The 18,879-nt window shown below is 38.5% G+C and overlaps 1 protein-coding gene across 1 annotated transcript in view; it reads right to left on the minus strand.

Moving 5' to 3' along the window:
- LOC123831350 (amyloid beta precursor protein binding family B member 1 interacting protein) overlaps nt 1–16,452 on the minus strand; it is a 93,515-nt gene extending 77,063 nt beyond the window's left edge. The window contains exon 1 of the mRNA XM_045858243.1: nt 16,071–16,452. The gene's annotated coding sequence lies outside the window, so the exon portion shown is untranslated. The remainder of the gene's footprint in view (nt 1–16,070) is intronic.
- Nucleotides 16,453–18,879: the final 2,427 nt, after the last annotated feature.

The following is an 18,879-nucleotide window of genomic DNA, read 5'->3' on the forward strand; positions in this document are numbered from 1 at the left end:
TGAAGATGCCGCTTTCTCCCTAAATGGAGACAAAACTTTTTGTGATTCCAATTAAACCCCCAAATTGATAAAATAACTGAAGAAAAGCTGACAAACTGATTCTAAACTTCATCTGAGAAAAAAAATGTTATTTTTAATAATAACAAAAAAGTATTTTAAAGAAAAAATATTTTGGTACTTTACAGTTTACACAGATAAACCAGTGGAAAAGAACAGAGATTTCGGAATTCAGATTTCATATATGAAAATTTGGCAGTTAATCAGTAGAAAAAGAATATATTATTTAATATATGATATCGGGACAACTGGCTATTCTTTGGAAAAAATGAAATCGGGTCCCCATCATACACAAAATAATAAAAATAATTGAAGTTGGATTAAGAAGTGTAACAGTAAAACTATAAGAATAATAGAAAAGTTTTCTTTCTTCCCTCCCTCCCTTCTCTTCTTTATAATTTTGTGGTAGATACTACTAACCAGATTTTTGGCCCCTCTCTCCAAGTTTCTTAATTTATGATATGTTTTCTTAATATGGATGCTGAAAATCTAGAAATAACATTTCCCACACTCCCTTGCAGTTAGGGTTTTTCCTGTAATCCAGTAAAGGAGACACAGTGATGGGAGATCTATGAGCAACGTGTGGTGAGAGCCACATGTGGAGAAACAGAATCTTCTGGGGGCAGCTGCCCTGTCCCTATTAGATTGAGGAGTAGGAGTTGGCTGGAACAGTCCTAAAAGCATGGTTGGGCGTTTCTCCTGGCTGTGTTATTCCTGTTAACATCAGACCTAACTCTCTGATCTTCCCAGTGTTGTAGGCAGCCATACACCTGGTGATAAACTCCTTCCTGATTAAGTTAGATTCTGTTTTTTAAAATTGAGGTATAATTGGCATATAACATTATATTAGTTTCAGGTGTACACTATGATAATACAATATTTGTAAATAATGCGAAATGATTACCACAATAAGTCTAGTTAACATCTGTCACAATACATGATTAGCACTTTTTTTTCATTGTGATGAGAACTTAAAATCGATGGATCCTGTTTTCTGATCATGACGAGTAGTAAATTTTCCAAGCATGGTCTAAAATCCAGGAGCTTTAAAAGACCCTCCTTTATATTCATTTTTTCATCAATAATATTTATTAAATATCTAAATATCATGGAAAAGTTCTTTCTCTTTTGTTCACTAATTCAACCTTTGGAAATTTAACTCAGGGGAATTTATAAACTGTGAAAGAACTCCATATGCCTGAAGATGGAACTGTAGCATTGCTGGAAATTATTATTTTTTAAAAATCCTCACCTAAGAATATGCTTATGAATTTTAGAGAGAGGGGAAAGGGGTGGGGAGAGAGATGAGAGATTAGAGAGAAACATTGATCAGTTGTAACCTTTCGGTGCTTTGGTGCACAGGATAATGCTCCAACCAACTGAACCTTTGACCAGAGCAAGAAATTAAAAACAATCTAAATATCCAACAAATATGGGAAGAGTTAATTACTGTATATACACAATGGTTTTCTTGTTACCATTAAAAATGATGGCTATGAAGACTATAATAACACTTACATAAAATAATAGGATAAAAATAATTTATACTGTAATATTATAGTAATATGAGAAAGCAGGAGTCACAATTGGCTTCAAGTCCATAGAAGTGACTTAAAAGGCATGTGAGCAAAACCAGGTATACATATATTTTGTATATATATCTTAAAAGTGAGATAATTGACATTTAACATTGTGTATATTGAAGGTGTACAATGTGTTGATTTGATACATTTACATATTACAATATAAATACCACCACAGTGGTAGCTAACACCTTTATCATGACAATAATTTTCATTTTTTTCTTTTTTCGTGGTGAGTATAAGTAAGATGTTGTCTCTTAACAACTTTGAAGTTTGCAAACCAATATTGCCAACCATAGTCAATGTGCTATGGATTAGAGCTCTAGGACTTATTTATCTATTAGCAGCAAGTTTGTCCCTTAAATGACATCTCCCTAATTCCCCCACCATGCAGCTCACAGCAACTACTATTGTGCTCTCTGTGTTAAGGAGTTCTTTTTTTAAAGATTCTAAATGTAAGTGACATCATACAGTATTTGTCTTTCTCTGTCTGACTTATATCACTTTGCAAAATGCCCTCAAGGTCCATCCATGTTTTTGCAAATGGCAGGATTTCCTTCTTTCTCATAATTGTATAATATTCCACTGTATGTATGTATGTGTATATACATGACTATATATACATGATTATATATATGCATATATATATAATATCACATTTTTTTTTACAGTGTTATATTTTTTTTATTTAGAATTAGCCAGCTGGTCCTGGCCAGTTGTCTCAGTTGATTGGGTGTCATCCTGCAAAACAAACGGTTTAGGGTTCCACTCCAGGTCAGGGCACATGCCTAGGTTGTGGGTTTGGTCTCCAGTCTGGGTATATGCAGGAGACAGCTGATTGATGTTTCTCTCCCTCTGTTTCTCCCTCCTTCCCCCCCTCTAAAATTAATAAAAGAAAAAAGTTAAAAAAGAAGAAAGAAATTAGCCAGCTGGACTCAGTTTAGATGATTCCAATTTTGTTGGCAACATCTGGAGACCCAGTTGAAAATATGCCTTCTTCCCTCCATCAGGCCTGATCAGGGTGTTGACTTGGGCCATGTGAATGTCACGGAGCCTCTTCTCAGCCTGTCTGATGTGGTGCATGGTGGCCTCGGCATCCACAATGAACACAAGTGCACCAGTGTCTTCCATCTTCTTCGTGTCTGACTCAGTAGTCAGGGGATACTGGGTGATGGCATAGCATCAAGCTTGTTTCTCCTGGGGGCTCTCTTCTGAAAATATCTGGGCTGCCTTCAGAGCTGCCGTGTGTTTAGCTCTCAGAAGGTGGGTAATGTGCAGATCTTTTCTTTGTGGATGTGGACACGTTTCAGAACCACATTCTTTGCCTTCCAAAGCCTTTGCTTTGGCTTTGTGGTTTTTTTTTTTTTTTTTTTGGTGGAGGTAAGGTCTTCCTTCTTTGCTTTCAGTGCCAGTTTCATGAAAAACCACATCTTCTTTATCCATTCATCCATTGATAGACATTTAGATTGTTTCCATGTCTTGGCTATTATGAATAATGCTGCCGTGAACAGGGGAGCATAGATTTCTCTTTGAGATCCTTTCATTTCCTTTGAATACACACCCAGAAGTTGAACTGCTGCATCATGTGGTAGCTCTATTTTTAATTTTTGGGAGAACCTCCATACTGTTTTCTATAGTGGCTGAACTAATTTAAATTCTCACCAACAGTGCACAAGGATTCCTTTTCTCTGTTACCTTGTCAATGCTTGTTATCTCTTATCTTCTTGATGAGAACTTTCTAATAGGAATGAAGGGAGGTATGATCATGGTTTTCATTTGCATTTCCTGTATGATTAGTGATGTTGAGCACCTTTTCATGTATCTGTTGGCCACTTGGATGTCTAATTTGGAAAAATGTGTATTTGGATCCTCTATGCATTTTTTAATCAAAGTGCTTTTTTGTTATTGAGTGGAGTAAGTTCTTTATATATTTTAGATACTAACTCTATATCTGATATATGATTTGCAAATATTTTCTCCCATTCCACTGGTTGCCTTTTTTATTAAGTTCTACTGTGAGGGTTTCTCACCAAGAGGGGAAAAGAAGCTCTTCTCCACTCTACTCAGTTGTGACTTTACTCTTCAAAGCATTGTTGGAGATCAATTTGAAATGGAGGAGAATTTGAAGTGGAAAGTGCATTGCAATAGTTCCTTGTCTTTGTTGCCTAGACTCGGCCAAGTTCTTAATGAAAACAAAATGCAAACTAAAATGTATCCTTTGTGTGTTATTTCTGATTGACAAATTTTATGATGACTATTTTATTGTAAAATTGGTAATTTATTCGCTTCTTTTTTCTGTTATTATGCTCAGTAACTTTCTAGGGAGAGTTTTTCTTATCATCAGCTGATTATTACTAATTTAAAAAAGATTTTATTTATTTATTTTTAGAGAGAGGGGAAGGGAGGGAGAAGGAGAGGAAGAGAAACATTGATGTGAGAAACATGATTGGTTGCCTCTTGCACATGCTGCAGTTGGGGACTGAACCCACAACCCAGGTGTGTGTCCTGACCAGCAATTAAACAGGTGACCTTTGCCCTGTGGAATGGTGCCCAACCAACTGAGCCACAATGGTCTAGTTATTTTCCTTATTTTTCTTGAGGTAACTACTGCAATGAACAATTTAGCATTATTTGTGTTGGTTCAGAATTGATTCATCACTAAACTTTACACCCAAGAATACATTCTTTTATTTCTGCAAATTATTTTGAAGATTAAATCAATGTTTTCCAAAATATAATACTGAAACTTTGGTTTATAAAATTATGACCTTAGCAATGGTAGTACACTTCTTCTTTATATTGCATTGACTAATGGGGAAGAAAAAATAAAAATCTTATATAAGATTTGAGTAAAAATTAGGTTTATCTCATCAGCTATTTGTTAAAAACTAGTCATATACAGAAAAAATCTCAATAAATTCCCTAAAAGAGAAATTGTATAAGCTATATCTTCTAACCAAAGTATAATAAAAATATAAATTAATAATAAAAGATTAAATAAATTTAAAAATCCTTAAGGGTAAAGCATTTTCCTAACAATTTAGGGATCAGAGAAGAGAATCTCAAAAGAATTTCAGATGATCTAAAAAATAACCACAATGAAAGCTGCATGTACACATACATAATTTAACCAGGGTTAAATTCAGGGGACACTTAGGAGGAAATAATAAGAAACTTCCACAATGACAATAATTAAAACAGAACAGTAACAATGTAGGAATAAAATGAATAATAATGTCACATGGAATGCAGAAATATATTCAAGAACATCAAAGAATTCAGTCTTTAATAATCTTAACAATCTAACACATAAGATGAAATAATCTTAATTTTTTTGGTTAGCATATTATAAAGTCTTTGTTTTGTAGCTACTTTACTACTTATTTCTGGAGTAAAGGTGGCTGAAAATTTGCCCTTTCATAAAAATGACTTGATTTCAGCTGTGAAATGACATTTCAGCTGTGATTCAGATTATCTCTGGGGTAGATAGATCCTCCCTGATTTCTATTACCCTTATTCCTATTATCTAGTCTCTGAAGACATTGAATGAAGCAGCAGCATCTTACTAATTGATGTCTCCATCTCCCTCTTCACTTTAAGCCCTGAATTTAGACTTTGCATGATCTGCAGGGCATTTCCAAAGGTGGTCCCATTAGAGGTTCAACTGCAACATGACCCCATTCCAGCTTCCTCTTCTCTGCCCCATCCCCAGTTCCCCTGGATTGCCAATATAGGCTGTGGTGCAGCTAGATCTAAGCCAGAGGTTATCGTGGGAACAGAGGAGAAAGTCCACATAAAAGGACCTGGGTGAAAATCAGATCCTGGGGAAGGAGTGGAATGAACAGTACAGTGAAGTAAGGCCCGAACTGGGTGTCAGGGGAGAGGATGCCAAAGTCAAATAAAAGAGCTACCAGAATTGTGAAATTAAAACAGAAGCCCTACATTTAGAAGTGGGAAAGCAGATGAGACAAAGGCAAGAAAAGGGTAGGAGAAGAAACACCATTAGGGTAGGCTAGCTTAATAGCTGTGGGTGTTTGTGATGACCAGACTCAGCCTTGATTCTAAACGGAGCCATCGAGACACAACCAGCCCTCTCCCCAGATAATAACTTCCCTCCTGCCCCGAACCAGCCTACATTCATCTTGGCTGAGAGCCTGATTAGCTCCCCTCAGCCATCCTTCTCAGGAACTCCAGAGCACTTGTTAACTTGGTTCCTGAAGTCTCCAGTCTGATCAGTCAGTGTGTCATGTCAATTCAGCCTTTCTAATGCCTTTGAATTTGTACCATTCTTTCCTTATCTACCATTCTCGTTCAGCTCTTCCACAGGTCTTACCATGATTCTGCCTCCTGTTTACTATTTATTTCCATACTTCTAGTCTTTCCCTCTTACATGCAGTGTCTGTAATGCCACCAGTTTTCTTTCTAAAACCCATTTCTGCTCTTATCTTTTCAAATAGCAAAACTTTGCAGTTGTTCTCTATTGTCTGTAGAATATAATCTAAACCCTTTAATGTACATGGCTTTTAAATTCATCTACAGTCCAAGCCAATCACCCTCCCCAAGTTCATCTTTTAGGCATAACCTTGGTCTCCCCATAAAACCTGCTTTGCTGTCATAACTATAGTTTTCTTTATAATCTCCTGGCATAACAAATGCTCTCACTTAACGTACTGAAGCCAGAGCACAGATTAATTCTAATGCATCTTTTCATCTTTCCAGTGATTAGAGCATCACCTTGAACACAGGTTGTGTGCTCTGTATTTAAAAAAATAGCTTTATTAAGATATGACTCACATAACATACAATTCACCCATTGAAAGTGTGTAATTCCATGTTTTTTTGTATATTCATGGGGTTCTGCAACCATCACTACAATAGAATTTTAGAATATTTTCTTCTCCCCCAAAAGAAACCCCATACCCTTTAAGCAGTCACTTGCCATTCACCCCACTCCCCACCCCTCAGGACTAAGAAACTATCACTCTACTTTCTCTTTATATAAACTTGTCTATTCTGGACATTTCTGATAAATGGAATCATATAATATATGGTCTTTTTGTAGCTGACTTCTTTCACATAGCATGTTTTCTTTTTTATTTTATATAATCATTATTATATTTTTTTATTACCATTTAGTCCCCTTACACCCCCTCCCCCATCAAGTTCTTCCACACTAATGTGCATCAGCATGCCATTTCTTTTTATTGCTGAGTACTCCACTGAATTGAAACATGGGTCTGATTGTGCATTCATCAGATGGTAGACACTGGAGTTGCTTCCACATTTCAGCTAGTAGGAATTACGCTGCTATAAATATTTGTGTACAAGATTTTGCACACATATGTTTTCATTTCTCTTGGAGTTCCTACGAGTGGAATTGCTGGGCTATACGGTAACTTTATATTTAGTTTTTGAAGAACTGCGAGACTTTTTCCAAAGCTATGGAATGATTTTCACATTCTACCAGCAGTATATGAAGGTTCAGATTTCTCCACTGCTTCATCCATACCTGTGTCTATCATTTTGATGATAGGCATCCTAGTGAGTGTCAGGTTCTCACTGTGGTTTTGATTTGCATTTCTTTTATGTCTAATGATGTTGAGTATCTTTTCATGTGCTTATTGGTCATTTCCGTGTCTTCTTCAGAGAAAACTCTACTCAGATCCTTTTCCAAGTGTTAAAAGGGATTATACATTATATCTTATATAATTATGTATTGTTATATCTTTAAAATATGTTGTTGTTACAACAGAGTTCTTTCAATATTCTGCATACAAGTCCCTTATGAGATATATGCTTTGGAAATTAAATACTTTCTCCCATTCTATGTACTGTTTTTAATCTTTATACTTTCTTGATGGCATTGTTTACAGCATAAAAGTTTTAAAGTTGAGTATAATCTAATTTATCTATTTCTTTTCTTTTTTTGATTGTGTATTTCATATTATATCCAAGGAACTACTGCTTCATTCAAAGTCATAAAGGTCTACTCCTATCCTTTCTTCTAAGAGTTTTGTAATATTAGCTCTTACATTTAGGTCCATGATCCATTTTGAGTTACTTTTGTGTAGTGTGAGTCATTATTTTTTAATGGGTGCTATTGAGAGCAGAGTATTTTATACCTAAAGGACCCCACTCCCCAATACACATTCCCTTAGAATATATTCACTGCATCATTTGCAAAAATTTACCTATCAGTTAACCAGGCACTCTGGTAAAAATAAAAAGAAACTATAGTAGCAAGTACTGTACTATGGTATCCAGGAGCAATCTAAATGGATTTTGGGTATGTTTATGATTGCTTCCTGCAAAGAACTGACTTCACCAAAACTAGTTTAGATCTACAGAAAGATTATTGATTAACATGGCAGGAAAATTAATCCTTGGCTTAAAACACATAGACACCAAACAAAACAAAACAAAACAAACAAAATAAAAAAAACCCCAAACCTCAAGAACTGTCCCCCTGAGGCCTTTTAAAAGAGTGATCAGGGTCTGTCCTGTAGCCCCTGGTCACCTCATCATCAAAGTGATAGACACAGGTGTGGACGAGGCTGTGGAGAAATTTACACCTCAACTTTCTTAGTACTCAGCATAATGTCATGGTTAGCATTGGAAGTCAATATAGGCTAGCTCATATTAATATGTATTAGCATCTACTTTAGAATAAGGAGTTATAAATATGGAACAATTACTGTAGGTCAGATACCTATAACAGTAGCTCATTTAATTCTCAAAACAATCTTAAATGTGGTGACACTATTGTATTTTAATTTTATTGTATTGTAATTTTATATGTTATCAAACTCAGGCCCAGAAAAGTTACCACATTTTTGGACTATAAGATGCACTTTGTGTGCCCCCCCTCCCCCAAATTTGGGAGGAGTAATGGTTGTTAATGCTGCTGGTGAGTTCTGTTTACATTTACACTGGTGAAATATTATGTTATTTATGTTATTAAATATTTTACCATATTTTTTGTTTCAAAATTTTTTTCCCATTTTCCTCTAAAACCTAGGTGCATCTTATGGTTCAAAAAATATGGTAAATAATTTGTGTGAGCTCCTGCGAGTGGTGGACTGGACTATGCCCAGGTCTAACTCAAAAGCCAGTGCCACACTGAGTTCTGAAATGTGGACTGTGGTTATGAAGAGGTGGAAAGTGGCAGCTGCTTTGCTCATGCTGTTGTTACAGTGTTGGTATGTCCAGATCTAATATACATGGTTCTGTCTGTCTTCCATCCACATCACACTGTGAGTTCAGGCACGGAATCTTGTATTTTCACCCAACTGTGTGACACATATCATGTATTCAGCACACATACTTAGCTGCTGAGTGATCTTGGGCAAGTTAGTCAACCTCTCTGTTGCTTTCACTTCCTCAGCTGTGAAATGGAAATGAAAATAGTCCCCACCTCAGAAGAATGAGATGGTGTCTGTAAAGTGCTTAGTAGAGTGGTTGGCACGTTAAAAGTGATATTAGTGTTACTACTCTCAGGTATTATTATACTCATCATCACTATTACTTTTATTGCTATATTACTCCTCGAAAATCACCAGTGGAGACAAATGTCAGTCACTTATTCACACACCCACACATACACACACACATTCCCAAGTCCACACCTGGATAATTACTTGCATTTCTGTGTACGTGGACAGTGGGTTGGACTGCCATTTTCTTGTAGGCCAGACACATTTATTAAAGACTAAGCCAAGTGGGGAGGACATCCAAAAGGAGTGTTTCTAGGACAGAGATTCTTAACCGTCTGAACAAGAAAGGGATGGCATCAGAGTATCCCTGAGACTTTTCAGACTGTACCCTCAGCACCTCCAGCTCCACATTCCAAATCTTATCATTACCCGCCTCCCCTGGGAGAGATGTGCATTTCTGGAGTTGAGAACCACTGCAAAGAGTGTTGCTGTTGATGAGGGTGTGTTATTCTTCTTAACTAGCAGGTGAAAAAAAAGTTGGTAACCACTGTTGCCTAGAGCAACAGATCACTCTGCAGGATGTGGGTTTATGACTTATAGCTCCACCATTTATTTCCCTTCTTTTTCAGCCCCTATTATTAGTAGGTGGAGTCCAACAGTTAGGGAGTGGGGAGAAAGAATTAACAGAAAAGTAAGCAATGACGACTTGAGGTTATTTGTTTCTGTTGCTAGAAGGCCAATAAAGCATTCTGGGTGTAGGTTTAAACACAAATTAACATTGGGTTCCAGCAACGGGCCCTATATTGATAGAAAATGCTGTTCCCTTCAACCTAATTCATAATTCATCTAATACCTTCCATGAAGAGTCAACACATAGTCAGGACACAATATTTGTGCCATTATCAAGAGCTGCACCTTTCAGTTAGATAGTCACTTGTGGCTGTTAAGTGCTTGAATTGTGGCTAGTCCAAACTGAGATGTGTTGCAAGTGTAAAACACAGTGGGTTTGGAGGACTTAGTCCACAGGTGGCAAACACAAGGCCCTCGGGCTGAATCCAGCCCTCCACCTTGTTTTATCTAGCCCAGCACCTTGTTTCTACCCAGTGGCAGCGCTGAACTCTCGCTTAACTGTTAAGGAGTTAAATTATACAGTCCTAAAATTACATTCAGCCCTTTGAAGGCAACCAAGAGGCTGATATAGCCCCTGGTGAAAATGAGTTTGACACCCCTACCTTAGTCCCCCCCCGCCCCAAAAAAGAAAGGAATATAAGAGGTCATCAGTAATTTTAATATTATTTTAATTATATAGTTTTAATTTCAATATTAAATTTAATGTAATTTACTATAATTAATATTAATTAAATGACCATTTTAGATATATATTAAATAAGGTTTATTACTAAATTTGAAGTCATTTGCTTCTTTTTACTGTTTCTAATGTGGCTTCTTGAAAATTTAAAGTTATCTATTATATTCCTTTTGGAGAGTGCTGGTCTAGAATGCTACAGCTCTGTTATTACAAGTGCCTAAGCATTTTCCTGAAAGCTCACTAGGGTGACTGTACCAGATCAATATAATCTGAATATTACTAACCAGGTGTTAAATCAGAATTTCCCATATCCTTTCCCATTGTGCTTTGTGCTTCAGTACTGCTAAACTATTTTACACACGTGGTGTATAGGGCAGCCTTCTTCCACCAGGCCACCTCAGAATATCTTTATCTTTCAAAGTGCCTCTTGGTCACCCCCATACAATGCCTTCCTTATAACCACTCTCTTCACCATATTATTTCTGTACCTATCACTGCATGTGACACATTGTAATGTGTTCATTTACAGGCTTGCCTCTCTCTCACTAGATGACGATTCCATCATTCCAGGTGTTCAGGCCAAAGGCTTTGACTCCTTATTCCTCACACTTTCTGCCAGAAAATCCTGTTGGTTCTATCTTCAAAATATATGCCAATTCCCAAAGCTTCCTGATAGGCTCCTTGCTCTCATCCTCGCTTGTTCCAGTTTATTCTTAAGCAGCCAGAGGAAGCCTTTTAACTGTCAGACAGATCAGGTTTACTCCTCTTCTCAGAATCCTCCGATGGCCCCTCAATTTCACTCAGAGTAAAAGCTAACAGTTTTTAAATGGCCTAGGAGACCCTATTTGATCTGCCACCTCTTCACTCCGTTCTCACCTCTACTCCAGCCACATCTCCTGTTACTCTCTCCCTATTCACTTACCTCTAGCCACATGGGCCTTTGTGTTCCTTGAGTATACCAGGTATCCCCCTTCCTTATAGCCTTGGTACTGGCTGTTCCCTATGCTTGGAACACCGTTCCCTCAGATAGCCTCTTAACTCCTTTAAACTTTGCTCAAATCTTATCTTCTCAACGAGGCCAAGCCTGACCTTTTATAATACTGTAACTTTACTTTGCTCAACTTTGTCTTTTTTCTAAATCCTCAGCCGAAGATATGTTTGTTGATTTTTTTTTTTTACAAAGAGAAGAAGGGAGAAAGAGAAAGAGAATTGGGGGAAGAGGAGGAGGAAGTGGAAGAAGAGGAGGAGGGGGGAGAGAGAGGGAGAGAAATATTGATGTGAGAGAGAAATATTGATTGGTCGCCCTCTATGTGCACCCTGACTGGGAATCAAACTGGCAAACTTTTGGTAACGGGACGATGCTCCAACCCGATGAGCCACGGGGCTTCTCTATTCACAAAGTATATAAATGTCTAGTCCATATGTTGTACACCTGAAACTAATATAGTACTTTTCACTTACTAATATCTATATTATTTACTTATTTATTGTGGTTATTGATTACTGGATGTGTCTCCTTACCAGAATATAAGCTCCACAAATGCAGAGATCTTTGTCTCTTCCTTTCACCAACATGTCCCAAGCACCTAGAATAGTACTTGGCAAATATCTTTGAAGTAATTGAATTGTATATAAAATAGATACAATTTTAATTGTATCTAAGCATTGTGTAAAAATCAGTAGTTCCTAAATTCCACATTCTTTATTACACTTATAAGGTGCAGGTAACTACCTATGAATCTTGGTCATTTCATGAATGACCGAGCTACTACTGAACTAAGTATTTCCATAGTAGGTAGAGACTCTACTCTAATTTGTTTCCCAAGGACCAATGTCTAATTTCCTGTTTGAGGTCTTTGCAAACACATGTGCGTGCTTTCTGAATGCTTTCAATAAACCAGCACATTCAGCCTAATGATTATGTCTTAAGAAAACCATCTCACTGAGGAGCCTGTGCTATGAGATCAAATCAGAAAGATCTCCAGCAGAATTAGAAAAAAAAATTATACTCACCGTGTCATTGATTTAATCAAACTTGCAAGATATCAAGATGGATTACAATATAATAAAGATAAAATGAAGACATATTATTGCTGCCAAAAAAGGTTATTTTTTCAAAAGACACATATAAAGATAATAACTTCACAATTGATTATACTATCTTGTCTTCCCACTAAGAAGAACCTAATAAAAACTAACAAGGCAAGTTCTTTGACTTCCTTCAGCCTCTCTTCTCAGACCCCAGTGTGATGGAAGGGTCTGGTATGTGCTGTCTCAGCACAGGTGCTGGTCACATGTAGGACTGTAACTGCCCAGTGATGTCTCCCCAATAGACTGGAAGTGCACCAAGGAAAGGCCCCTTGTTTTTTCACCTTTTAAGCCCTTGTCCCTGGTACAGCACGTCCAGATCTAGCATCAGACTGGCTGGGTTCAAAGGTCAACTGTGCTCTGACACTCCGTATAATCTTCTTAACCTCTCTTTGCTTTCATTTGCTCAGTGATGAAAGTGGGAGCACAATAATAGTATAAGCCCAGGATGTGAAGATTAATGAAATGACACATCTAAATTAGTTAGCACACCATCTGGTACAGAATATAAGCTACAATTATTGTTTACAATTACCATTTGGTGATAAAGAGGAAACTGAGTTGATGAAGAAGAAAAAAAACAGCTCTTATGAGTTTTAATGATTCAAGGGCATAGTCAATGCTGATGAAATATTTGGAAACTGAGTCATGAATTCAATATACTGAATGTACTGAGAAGGTGTGGTCCTTTGGAGTGGTGGGACACTTCTGCCTGCTCATGCTTCAGGGTCAGTACCAACAGAGTCAGCTGGGCTTGTGACCTTTTGATGGTACAGCCCGGATGGGGAACTGACCTAGTATCTGTACATTGCACAAATACTTTTGGAGTCCTGTCTATGGTGCCAGGGATTTGGCTAGGCAACAGAGATGCAGTGGTGGCAGGTCACATCCTCTAGTCCTTAGAAGCTGTCCTCAGGCCCTGACTTGTCACATCTCATGCACAATCTAGCTTCTTAAACTATTTGTAGGTCATCAAACATTATACCTTAGTGCTGCTATTCTTTCTTCTCAAGGGAAATCTAATTGTTACTTTTTCAAATACATAGTAGTTTCCTCTAAAAGTCATGTTTCTCATAACAATTATAAACATAAACATAACAAATATAAACAAATATATAAACATATATATATATATAACATATAAAAATTACTATACAACCAGTGTACCAATGCCGTAAATTCTGGCATTTATCATGTACTTATATCTATAATAAATGCTTAAAGTTCAAGTTACTACTTGCCAGTTAGGATGACAAGACTGCTATAAAATATATACATATCTTCACACTAAAATATTAATTATGTTCAGAAGATTGTTGTATTTTGAGGCAAGAATTACTAAGATCATTCTATTGTCTATAAAATAAACTCATGAGCTTCTATAAAATTGATTTTGGTGTGATAGACTATAAAGTACAAACTTTATTATAAGATTTGTGGAATCACTAAAAGGTATTAGATATAAAAATAATTAAAATAAAATGGAGGAGGATTAGAAGTAAATGAAAATAATGATGCTTTTTGAAAGTATGATAGTTTAAAGAAATTTTAAGTGCATATTAAACACAGTCATGGACACAAATAAATTTTATAAGTAGCTCATTCAAAGAATAATATGAACATGTCTAGACCTTTTTATTTACAAGTGAAAAAAGATAAAAAAAGTGGGTAAATAGTATGCATTCCTAGGATATAAAAATAGAAAAATTTAATAGACACTACATCATTAGTAAGTATTATGGTTAAGATTTAAAGTAACTAAATCATAAAGTAATCCATTACAGTTACATGTCTTGAGAAATAACAATTGAAGAATTTTGAAATCTAATATTGACCTGCCCAAACCTGGGCACATCAACTCAGCTTTTCAACATCTATAGGCCAGAAATTGACTCTGTTTTTAGAGAAACAAAAGCATTGATATTTCAGAACCTAACAAAATTTGTTATTATCATCATTTTCTCCATTCTTTTTGGTTAATGATTAGCAATTCTAACTTTGTTGGCATTCTAGACAGGACAAATTCAAAGCATTATAGCAATTTCTTAACTGCTATTTTAATGACAGATATAATGTAGTCCAATAATCTCATTAAACTGGTAAAATGTCTCAGGTACAGAAAGGTTAGAACAACTTAATCAGGGTCATCCTTGTTCTAGTTAAAGACAGACATGAACCCAAGTCTCCCAAATACCCAGAAAAGACACAAATAACAACACTGTGAAAATAATTAAGTACTGAAAGTCTTAAGATGACATTAAATTTCTTAGACCCTTCATGACACATTGAGCAGACAGGAAATACCATTTGGAAAACATGACGTATTCCTTAGCGGACCATCTATGAATTTTGCCAGCCAGCCTTGCTGTAAGACTGCCCATGTGCCGTTCCAGTATTTCAATGAAGCCAGGGGGAAATTGCCACGGGAGGTTTATGCAATGGGACAAAAGCTCTCCTCCTGAAATTTCCACTCAAAGGCCTAGCATTTCAAATTGCTAGTAACTAGTACCCTTGCCTTTGTTCAAACCACATTATACCACCAGAAACAATATCCTGGGGAGTAATAAACTCATGTGCCTTTTCCCTCTGTGTTACTTTCCTCTGTTACTCCATTTCTCTTTCTCTAATGGTCACATTAAACGTTCTTTTTGACTTGCTTTGCTGTGAATGGCTAGGAACAGAACATTTAGTCTTCCACATGTGTGAGTAATAAAAAATACGGCTGTAGAAGGAGAGTAAGAGGTACACTGGGCAAGGTTTTCAGTGGGGACCCTGCGCTGAGGTCCTGCAGGATGTAAGGCATCCTACTTGTTTCCTTCATGCTGTAAAATCACACTTTGGACATTCAGTTCCAAGCCAAGTTCCAAGAATTCTGCCTGATGTCCAGATTTTTTCTTCTATCTTATTTTAAAGATTTTCTATTTATTTATTTTTAGAGAGAGTGGGAGGGAGAGAAACATCAATGTGTGGTTGCCTCTCTGGCACCCCCCACCAGGGAACTGGCTTGCAACCCAGGCATGTGCCCTGACTGGGAATCCAACCTGGGACCTTTTGGTTCACTGGCTGGCACTCAATCCAGTGAGCCACACCAGCAAGGGCTTTGCTATTTTATTTTAAAACGATAGGACAATAATTCGGAGGAAACGTTATTTTAAAAAAGAAGAAACAGTTGTCTGAAACTTTTAAAGAAAGGAAACTCAAATTCCCACACGACTTGCACTTAATCTACAGTGCCCTGAAATGCCCCAGGAATCCCGTCTGAGTTGGTCAGGCTCCTGGACTTGGCTGACAGACGACAGCTCATACCGGTTCCTGGTTAGATCTTGTAGCAATTTTCGGGGCAGGAAATCAGTCAAATCTGATGAAATCCAGCGCGGGGAAGGCGAACCCCAACCCCAAACCCTCGCGGAGCTGGGTGAAGAGAGGCCATCACCGGTGGGGACCCCAGGAGTCGGGGTTTAATCGGGAATGGGGGGGCGCGTTCACACGGGAACGCTGGGTCGCGCCTGGGACCCCACGGGCGTGACACATGATGCGGTGACAGCCCCGAGGGTCCCAGGTGCAGCTCCCAGCGCTCCCAGGCCTGTCCACACAGCTTACCTCGACGGCTGTGCTGGACTTAATCGGGTCGCAGGCAGGGTGCGGGTCTGCGTCGGGGCACCAGCCGGGAAGGGGACACGTTGTACTGGGCTCTACTCGGCTCAGGTCCGCTGTCTCGGGGAGGAAGTGGTGTCAGCCCTGCCCTTCCCCCGCGGCGCGCAGACGTGGGGCGCTTGCGGCGCTACTTTGCATTGAAGTGTAAAGGGAGCTCCTGGTTGGAGACACGCACGAGAAACATAGATTGACAACGACTGCGAAAAAGCTAGCCTGCTCTGTCCTACTCATTGGGTTTGTGCCTCATTTCCTCTTACTAGCCCCCTCTACACTACAACCTTGAAGAAACACGTTTTTTTTTTTCTTTCTTTTAATTCTGGGAAAAGTTGTGACGCGTCTCATCCTTCCCTTAAATGTGCCTCGCCCCCTTCTCTCAGGATCGTCCTCTGGCTAGTTGACTCTACTTAGTCGCTTCGACATATTTATTAGTGGCTAGGGGATTTGGGGCCAGATGAGGGTTCCACAAAAGCCGAGAAGCGATTTCTTTCAAAACTGTCTTCCAAGTGCTTACTCCAGCCCTTTCTGTGCTTCCTCTTTTGAGTCTGTTGTGCAAGGGCTCTTCCCAGTAGCAAGCAGCCAGCCCGCAGGTGGCGCAGCGCGGGAGTGGGTAAGGAAGCGCCCCCGAGCGTTCAGCCAGTGCACCGGTGGGAACGCACCACTGCTCGCAGTTCTGCTGCTCCTGCGGTAACCCCGGGAGTGGGTGGAGGGATTGGGGTAGGGGTGGGGATGGGCGCACTCTGCAGAGGTCGTTTTTCAACGGTCGGATTGGCAACCCTCCCACCCCCAAAGCTTAACCACACACACTCTGAGGGCGAGGCTGTGGCCTCACACATTGCTGGTGGAAATCCAAAATCGTGATGGTATGAGCCCTGGGGTTCGGGGGTGGTATTTTCAGCAACAGTTATTTATTTTACTTTACATATGCAATTACCCTTTGACCCAGAGATTGCACTTCTAAGAATGTATTACAAAGATTCAGTGATGAAAAGAAGTAATGCATACTTGCCAGGCTGTATTATTTGTAACAACCAAGGACTGACTGGAAATAACTTCTGATTGTTGGGAGAGCAGTCTCCTGAGAGAAAGGGGGAGATCCGAAAATACAGAAGATAAAATCAGTTACGATTTGCAAAGGGGGTTGGATGAACCTCCTCTTCCCTCCTACAGCTGCGTTCAAATGTTTCTCTATGGGGAGGTGGTGGAGATATAAAGATATAAATTAGACATATAAATTAGGTAATTTCAGTTATTTATTTAATGAGAACCAATTAAGCACCTACCCTTCTATAAACAATAGAGATAAATAGTGAAGAAAATAATTCTTTCACTCACCAATGGTACATCCTAGTTGGAAGAAAACAGAGTACAATAAATATTTAACAGGTTGTGTGCTCAAAAAAGGGGCCACGTACTAAACCTGACAATCTCAGGGGAGGCCTGAATGGTGTGGCCTTACAAACTCAGAGACCTACAGCAGTCAAAACTTCCTAAGTATAAGCCAGAGTCAGGGCAGGTAGTCATGCCCTGGGCTGATGTCTTTCCTGACAAAGGTCAGTCTTTACCTTAACTGATTCTGTCTCTTGTGTTTTTGCCTCCATGATAACTTACCTTTTGTATGTTGGAAAAATCTTTCCCAGATTCCTCAGAGCGCAATCTCCCACCAGAACACAGAGACCACAGAACCCCTCATTGTTGTCTGTTTCTCCTGCATACCAGCTATGTGCTGTAAATGTTAACTATCCTGTACCCACTAGTGTAACAGAACTATTTGTTTCTTCATTTTATTTTTTTGTCCAGTCCCAGAGATTCCCCCTTTTTGTTTTCTCCTGCCTCCCTAATCTGTCACCAATGAATTTCTTGTAACCCTCCTTGTGCCTTTGATTGTAATGCATAAAATAAGGTGTAAAACTGCCATTCTCTGGAGCATTTTCTCAATCTGTTGAGATTTTGCTTCCCAGCAATTGTTAGTCTGGCTCAAATAAACTCAAAAATTTTCTTCAGGTTTGTATGTTTCTTATATAGACACATGTAAGTATTTTGAGGCAAATGAAAAGGTGAGGGATAGTGATGGCAGTGGGCATATTAATTGGGGCCACGAAGGAAGATCTAACTGGTGACACTTGAGTCAGAGCTAAATGAATGATAGGTTAATTCATGTGGATTTGAGGATGAGAATATTCCAGGTAGAAGAAATAGTACATTCAAAGGTCCTGAGTTAGGGGATCTCTTGAGATTTTGGAAGGACAGCAGGGAAGGGAATATTCTGTCTATGGATGGCACTGCTGTGAGTAATGGGAAGCCACTGGGGGGGTTCTGAACAGAGTCACGGTGCTATATAGGCCATCAAGTCAAACAGTGGAGTGACTTTCATGAGAAAGGACAGAGGTCAGGGAACACCTCTTTGCAAAATAGTGAAAAGGGCAGCCATTAGAAACTTGGAAAAGCATTCAAGAGAAGGAAGAGAAAGAAAAATGCTTGAGATAGGAATGTAGAAGGTTAGAAAGAAGGCCTGTGTGACTGGAATATAGCAAAATAATAGGGCATTGGCAGACGGTAACAGAGAGGTGACAGGGATTAGATCAAGCAGGACCTTGGGGACATACTTGAGAATTTTGGATTTTATTTTAATTGCAATGGGGAGAGCTATTGGAAAGCTTTTAGCAATGAGTGCCTGATTTGATTTCAGTTATATGCCATCATGTTGGTTGGTGATTGGAACATTGATTGAATGGGACAAGGGAAAAAGCAGTGGGAT

The sequence above is a fragment of the Phyllostomus hastatus genome, unplaced genomic scaffold (genome assembly GCF_019186645.2).
Source record: "Phyllostomus hastatus isolate PE091 unplaced genomic scaffold, TTU_PhHast_1.1 phas_scaffold_1674, whole genome shotgun sequence".
Lineage (NCBI taxonomy): Eukaryota > Metazoa > Chordata > Mammalia > Chiroptera > Phyllostomidae > Phyllostomus > Phyllostomus hastatus.